The 8,230-nt window shown below is 43.4% G+C and overlaps 1 pseudogene; it reads left to right on the top strand.

Moving 5' to 3' along the window:
* The first annotated feature begins 6,593 nt into the window (after positions 1–6,593).
* Positions 6,594–6,711, top strand: LOC126177657 (5S ribosomal RNA; annotated as a pseudogene).
* The last annotated feature ends 1,519 nt before the right edge of the window (positions 6,712–8,230 follow it).

Here is an 8,230-nt window from a genome sequence, read left to right as displayed (position 1 = left end):
GGTTAGTTAGGTTTAAGTAGTTCTAAGTCTAGGAGACTGATGACCTCAGATGTTAAGTCCCATAGTGCGTAGAGCCATTTGAACCACTTTTTGTGAGAGTTTCTGGTTATGATATAATTGCGTAGGCTTCTGCGGCCAGAGTCAGTCGACATAAAAGTTTTCTGGGTTTGGTACCGCGTCATAATGTAAAAACTACTGCTGCTATAGAAAAGCCAACGTTTCGGCCAAGATTGCTGCGGCCCAGAAAAACTTTTACGTCGACTTTCCTGTTCTGCTTAAGCTACGTGATATCTTCAGAGAGGCGTACAGTAAACATATTGTTGAGCAAACATTATGAAACGTGGGTGCTGAAACCACCTGGAGGTTTAAATGCAGCCAGTTTGAATATTGTCGGGTGACATCTCAATACAGAATAATTGAATTTCAGCGAGGGAAGCCACCCGTTCTGTCAGCTACTGTTATTATATTCATGTTCTGTTTAAATATTTATTTTATAACTTTTAAGATAAATTTTAATACGCTCTGACTTCTGCACGGTGTTTTCAAGTTGTTAAGCTCTTTTTATACTGTCGAGAGGTGTAAGTAAAGAATGTGAGAGCTTTGTTTTTTCTGTAGTGTTTCAAAACGTAGTTACTCGAGATTAAATTATGTACTTTACAGGTTGTCTTGTCATGAGAATAAATGGGAAAGATTTGTAACTAGTAACTCAACCTGTCTGTGCTATCCTTCTGCCAAAGCAATTACTTTCGGATGCTACAGTGGCTTCATATTTTTCATAATACCTGGTGATATGAGGAACCCGGCTTATTTTTGTAAAGGAGAACTCATTTGTGAATTGCAGAGAAGTAACGCAGAACCGAAGATAACCGTTCGGGATCAAGTTGAGCAAGCATGGCGGAATAGTGACACACCTATCGTACAACAGAGTACGAAGCCACGAGAGATATGTTTGACCGCTGCCACAGTAAGTGCCGCCTTTGAGGAAGATTGGGCCACGGGAAAATGGGGTTGTACGCCAAATCAAGTACGGAGTTTGTAGGCATGTATCAGTCATTTTCTAGACAGAATAGGTGCGTCTGGATGAAACCCAGAATCAGTCTTTAAAAACTAACATTAAATTATTACTGAATGTTTTCACATTTACAATAGGAAGTTAATCCTACACAGAAATGAAGCCAGACAGACCGATCGAAGTCCTGGTGGGGAGCGAGCCTTTCCTGAAACTCTGTTTACAAAAATTCAAAATTTCTTAGTGAAATTTTAGATTAACTAGTGCTTTTTTAAATTCTGTACATGAGATAGTTAAGTTTTCCTATTTTATTGTTGAATTTAAGAATAGAGGACGGACTATGGCAGTGAGGGATTTGTAAATGTAAGAATTGATACCAGTAAAGGTGAAGGATGGTTCGTCTGAAGAGTTACTACAGGCCATGCGGAAAAGTAAATCCTTAAATCAATTTCGGGATAGAACTTGCTGAATAGATAGTCTATAACCAACATAGTCTTGAACAAGGAACTCAGCAATCAGCGGTGAGATCTTTGGATATCTCGTAGAGTGAAGAACGAGTGGTACATCATATCACCTTTAACAATGGACGAAGCGCCGTATTTTCCGCGGGCTCTAAAACCGTATATCATTTAGAAGAGGTAGTCCGCGAAATCTACGTTGTTAAATTCGTTGATTCGTGAATGGCCTGGAAGGTCATAAAGGAAGGTTGCAAAAATAATGAGAGGTATAGATCAGGAAATGAGGGGATAGCTTTCTACCAAAGGAGGGAGGGGAAATGTATGTGGTTCACAAGGAGAAAGGCGGTCAAAAAATAACTTTTTCGAACCGGAGTCAGGGCATGCAAAGATGGATTGTACATGGTTAAAGGGCCGAAGGTTTATGAACTCAGTTATTGTCACAGTGTAAGTTAATATTGTATTAAGAGTTATTTTCATTTTAAAACTATAGTGTTATTCGCAGATGTAGTGGCAGAGTCAGACACAGGACGCGAACAAAATAAAGGAAACGTCGTGAGAAATGTGCGCTTGAACCCCTAAATGCCGACGCTTGCCAAGACTGGAGGTTGCACTGTTGTATTTGACTACGGAAGCTACCAATGCAAATGTCAGTCGTGGTTATAACCGCGTTATGTGTAGATGTGAGTACTTTATGTCAGAGCAGAGTGAATGCGGTTGTGGGCAAATGGTTGGGGCCAGTATGGTGTCTACTTCATGAGACTGTTTCAAGAGGTATCTTATTGAAGATTTATACCATACGTTAGGAACGCCGATAAATGCCCATTTCCTTGATGTGATTACCCCATGACAAGTGTAAGTGTAAATATGTAAGCACAAACTATGAACCAAGGAAAGGAGGTGTGATGTTTTGGGACAGTGTTTGTCAAAACTGCCACTTATCGTATTCAAACTCCATTAAATTGACAACTCCATGAGATATGAACTGATTCCTAGTCAAAAATGAGAATACATTTGAGCCGTGTATCGACTTGTGCTGCACCTTGTGTTTAGATTGCATTGGTTTTCCTTTTCTTCCCCTCACATGTTTGTTTGATATGTTGTCTCTCATTAAGTGGCTGCTTGATTGTCGTTTCCCTCTGCTATCGATATCTACGTTTTTGCTTCCGGGAAACTGCTATGGAAGAAGTGCGGTCTTTGACCGGTTGTAACCTTGTGTGGTGGCGCGGAAGTAGGGGCGGCGTGCTCTGAGAGAGTCTGGTGGACACAGGAGGGCAGTGTGGTTCTCCAGCGCAAAGAAGGCGTGTTCGGTTGTACCGAGTCGCCACGTGATGGATGTCGGTTGTGTGTAACGAGCGGGTCGAGTTGACGGAGGAGCTCCCCGCGTGTTGGTTGAATACAGAATCGCTCCACGAGTAGTTGCTGTTCATTTCGCCTTGGTGTGACGTTAACAAGCTTCTTTAAATCCTCCGTTTCAACACTGAAGTTTAAAAAGAGACACCTAACATTAAGGAGCAGTCACTACCTGTTAACGTTGCAGAGAAGACATGAGCTCCGCTGACAGAGCGTGTTGTCGCGTGACCGTGGCTTGTTGGGTACAATGGCGACGCGTGAGCGGTCGGATGTGTGGATCCTTGCAATCGGAGGTCGGGTACCGCCTGTTCGAGCATAATTGCAAGTTAAGCTCGTGGAAGGTGTAAGCATTAAGTAATAATTTTGTGTAACCAGCGTCTCTTCTGCCTTGTGGCCTCCGGTGACCGGGTTTCCTGTCCCTGGCACCGGGGTAATTGAAGACAGTGATCTTTCCTCCTCCTCTCATTACTGTCCGATGGCAGGTGTAGTTTTGGCAGTTTAATTGTTTCGCTATTCTGTCGTGGGTTATGAGTAAATTCGTGCTTCTTGTAGGTTGATCATGTGGTTGCTCATTCAGGACTGTGTGGTATAATGCTTCCTTGCACGAGGTTAGCTCTAATTCTGTTAGCAAGTTAAACCATCTTATAACAAGTTTTGCTGGCTAAAAGTCGGTGCAGTGATCAGCCTAAGAATGGCAATTGTGTTTACGTATTTAAATCGGTCAGTATTCAGTCTAGCCTGAACATCCCTGAGTGGGTGATTTGTGGCCGCCTTACACGGGTCCGTCATATCTCTTATGTTCTAATGATATTCCAGGACACTTTTGTTTGAAATTTTTTTAATTCCTCCAAATTTGTAAATTCCTTTTATTGCCATTAATCGTGTGTTTGCTGAGACCTGTTTAATTTTTTTTATTGGCGGTGTTGGTAGCTTCACTACCTCACCGTAATTTATTAACAAAGTTCTGTATTTACTTTAGTAGCCTTTAAATTCTTGTATTGCTACAAATTACTTCGATTGGCGTTAGCGGTGTGTTTTAAAAGGTAGTTTACTGCCGTTATGTTAGCTTCTGTGTTTTTTTAAAAAAAATTAAGTTGTTGTATTGCTATAAATTAGTTGATTGCCGTTAGCGACATGTTTAAAAGGCTGTTTATTGCCGTACTGCTAGTTTCTGTAAGATACGAATAAAACTTTTGTGAAAATCTCAACTCAACATTAAACTACTAGAAATTTGGCCCCGTTTCCCAAATTGTGTGGTGGCTTGTAGTAACCGTAACCACTGTGTGTGTCAACAATATTATGGAAGTATGATAAATGCGTAGTTGGGAATCCTGTTGACTACCAGTTGAATGGAGGACAGCACATCAGGGGAAAGTGAGTCAGTGTCCAGACATCAGGTGGCTGCAGTACGACAGAGGGAGCAGAAACCAGGTATAAGCTAGGCCAGTATGTTGCTTGTTGGTTAAGCTCCGCGAGAGGCAATGTCCGTGTTTGCGCCCGAAACGACGGAGCATTGGTGCGCACAGTTTTTAATGCACTGTGTCCACTGGCACCGTGGTGGCACGTTGTGAGCTAATGACGATATGACGTGCAGTATTGCATCGCCCTTCGCCCTGCAGAAAGCCCATATTCTGGAGCCGTTCCGTCCAGGGTAGTGCTAAGATAAGATATGTGAAGTGCAGTTGGAGGAGAGACCATCCGATTCTTTTGTGAATTCTCTCTGCAGCTGTGAGTCAGGCGCCATGTTAGTTGAATTGTTATTCACTCTGCGAAGATATAGTAAGCGTAGCTAATATTGTATAAGCAAATAATTCTGGATAGGGAGAACAGATCCCACTTGTGGGAGTCACAGGTTACCTGTTTCTGAGCTCCAGTACCTGAAACCTCCAAGATCGTTTACTATTATTGAAATTACAAATGGTAGAACAGATCCGATTGGTTGGTGCTGGGAATATTCGCTCTCACTGGTGATCAAAGGTTCACACGCAATAAAACATACAGTAATAATTCACCTTCTGGATGGTAGTTCTCTGTAAACTTTTCTTCCATCCAAGACGCCCGGAAATGCTTATCCAAGAGAGGGATTTCAATTCAGGGCTCTGAGGAAGATCAGCCTTTATTGCTAGCCGGACGACTCAGACTTCAGCAACCACTAAAGAAGCCACTTATAGGCACTGGTTCAAATGGCTCTGAGCACTATGGGACTTAACATCTGAGGTCATCAGACCCCTAGAACTTAGAACTACTTAAACCTAACTAACCTAAGGACATCACACACATCCATGCCCGAGGCACGATTCGACCTGCCACCGTAGCGGTCACGCGCTTCCAGACTGTAGCGCGTAGAACCGCTCGGCCACTGCGGCCGGCATAGGCACTGGTAATGCTAAGCAAGAGATGTGTTGAAAAAGAAACCAAACTTTTGAAATAGCGCGCCAAAAGCTAGAGTGAATGCACTGCAGTTACTGAACACAAGTGGCGTCAGGTTTAGACAAAAAGCAGCCGTTTACCACGTTTCGCTCTGATTTATAGTGAGGAATCTATAGTCGTTAAAGTGATTCCCAATGCAAGCTGCTGGTTACATTAGTGCCAAAGTGACAACGAAAGAGCTCGAAGACGAACGCTTGTGTGTGTGTGTGTGTGTGTGTGTGTGTGTGTGTGTGTGTCTGAAATTTTGCAACAAGCTTGGCAAAAGTTGCTTAGCCAAGCGTACGTGGAGGACTCTGAGTCGCGCGTAGCGCTATGAGCGATTTAGGCGTTCTAAACAGGGCAGGATGTCGGTCGGTGATAATCCCAAGCATGGACAGCATGACCTTGTCGACAGTGTTCGTGCTGTGATTGAGGGAAATCGTTGTTAACTGACCGTGAAGTTGCTGGCGAATACTAGAACGCATATAGGAGGCCGTCAACAGGAAGTGGCCTGAATTGTGGGAAGAATAGAACTTGGAAGTAGCACCATGACTCATTGTTTTCAACTATCTAGCAAAACATTAAATTCTCGTTGTCCTCCATTCACCGAATTCTGTGCACCTACCCAAAGCAGACTTTTTCTGTTTCCCACATTTACAATCACGCTGAAATTATGTCGTTTCCAAACCACAGGCGAGATTCAGGACATTGCTACAAGAGACCAGCACACCATTCCTAAAAATGCGTTTCAACAGGATTTCCTGAAGTAGAAGAAATCATGGGAACTGCAGAGAAGACTATTTTGAGGCGGACAGTGCTTAAAATCTTGTACAGTAAGCAATGGAGATATTACAGCTTCTCTTTGAACATCACTCGTGTGGTCAGCCACTGCATCATTCGCCAACACTCATAGGGAAAACCTTGAAACGGGACATTTAGCCCCACTCTCATGGTATTTAGGTAGTTTGTGTGCAATATATGCCACTGCACCATATCAGCGGATAATTGTAGGTAATGTAATTTTTTTACTGCTGGAGATTAGTCACTCAGTCGGTGGTGAAGGAAAATGCACTCGTACAACTTTATTTCATTTTCCTACGAACGACCGTCATCCTCACCTTCTCTGTCCTTCTGTATGAAAGTGGAATTAATTCAAAGACTTCCCTTCAGAGGCAGAGAGCAGTTTAGTGGTACCAACTTAACACCTTACTGTCAAACAGGAGATTTAGAGTAGTTGCCTTGAGCAAAACAAGGGACAGTTACCTATGTGCATAGTGCAGGTAGAGACACACTGCTTCCTCCTCTGCCCCCCCCCCCCCGGCCTCTTATCCTCTGAGACAAACTCTCAGACTAAGGCACAATGCAAGGGCAACGGCCTTGCCGCAGTGGATACAACGGTTCCCGTCAGATCACCGAAGTTAAGCGCTGTCGGGCGTGGCACGTAATTGGATGGGTGACCATCCGGGCCGCCATGCGTTGTTGCCATTTTTCTGGGTGCACTCAGCCTCGTGATGCCGATTGAGGAGATACTCGACCGAATAGTAGCGGCTCCGGCCAAATGAAACCGTCATAACGACCGGGAGAGCGGTGTGGTGACCACACGCCCCTCCTATCCGCATCCTCAGCTGAGGATGACACGGCGGTCGGATGGTCCCGATGGGCCACTTGCGGCCTGACGACGGAGTGAAAAATTGAAAAAAGGGACAATGGGGAAGCTGTTACGTTCTGCTCACTCGTCTTTTATAAGGTGCCTAAAGGATGCTGCATTCTCAGAATGCTATACAACAATTCAAGCAAGTCACATTAATAGTTTTTATTACTAATAAGAAGACTGACAATACCTAACTCTGAATTTTCAACTGTGTCGCAAGCGATGGGCGACATGCAAGCAAGTCAGCGTCCTTTGCTGTATACAAGGTCGATGGAAGCAATTGGTGTGAATCACACGTCACTGCGATCGTAGTGCTCTCCTAGTTCTGTTCGGGTACCGTCCGGCTGAGGTTGGCAGGAGCGGTGTTTATATTCGCTTCCTGCAGAGGCCGATCCTGTTGTCGCGCAGTCCTAGTCAGTGGGCTATTGGCTGGCCTTCTCACTCCGCTTTCTTTGCTCTGTGAACTTCGCCTTCGTGCCGGCACTTTCGGTTACGCCAGAACAGAAGCGACATTTCAGGCATGGACTCAGTGAGTATCGTAAGCATTTGGGTTGCAGCCCGACCTTGGCTGGAAAATCGTCATTTGGTCGGAATTTGGTCAGATATTCTCAAATAAATTGATGAAGTCCATTCACGTAAAAGTGTTGGATCGAAGAAACGTGTTTATTACGTCACTTATGGGTTACCTTAGCCTTGTTCATGGTGCTAGTAGGAGAAAGTCGGCCAGTACATCAGCTTTTGAGTTCCTAGAAGTACACTAGTTAATCTTCTAAGCGCATTGTTTCAAGAGGGATCGTAACAAATAACAGATCATTACATTCAAGTTAACATTTGATAGATTTTGTCTGTAATAAAGCTGAAGGTTTGGTTCAGCCACCACGTGGGTTTGGAATCTGTTATAGATCGTATTAATTAAAAGTTTAATTCAATCAGTTGATGACATAGTACACTGATTCCTGTTGATCGGCTTACTCAGATAAATTTAGAGATATCACAACCCATTTGTACTATCTGTACTGTGGGAGAACAGTCCACCATGTGTTACACATATATTGACTAGCCTCATTCTAACTATGATAAGTTGTTACATGATCTTCCACAGATTACAACAATACCATGCAGGATCACGTAGGACATATGGTTAAGATTTTATAGATGGCTGAATAGTTGGAAATTTTGGTGTTCAAAGGTCTACCGGATCAGTGTATCCAGCCACACAGTACCACAATATCCAGTGGAACAAACGGTACAACCACAATGTTGACAAGAATTACCTCAGTTAGGAGATTTTATGATAATATTTCAAGTTTTTAGTGAACATCTCGAATTTAAAAAGAGTCTAAATGCAGTTAC

Source organism: Schistocerca cancellata, chromosome 3 (genome assembly GCF_023864275.1).
Source record: "Schistocerca cancellata isolate TAMUIC-IGC-003103 chromosome 3, iqSchCanc2.1, whole genome shotgun sequence".
In the NCBI taxonomy this organism is placed as follows: domain Eukaryota; kingdom Metazoa; phylum Arthropoda; class Insecta; order Orthoptera; family Acrididae; genus Schistocerca; species Schistocerca cancellata.
Note: the sequence above shows the minus strand (reverse complement) of the source record. Positions and strands in the feature narration are given on the sequence as shown.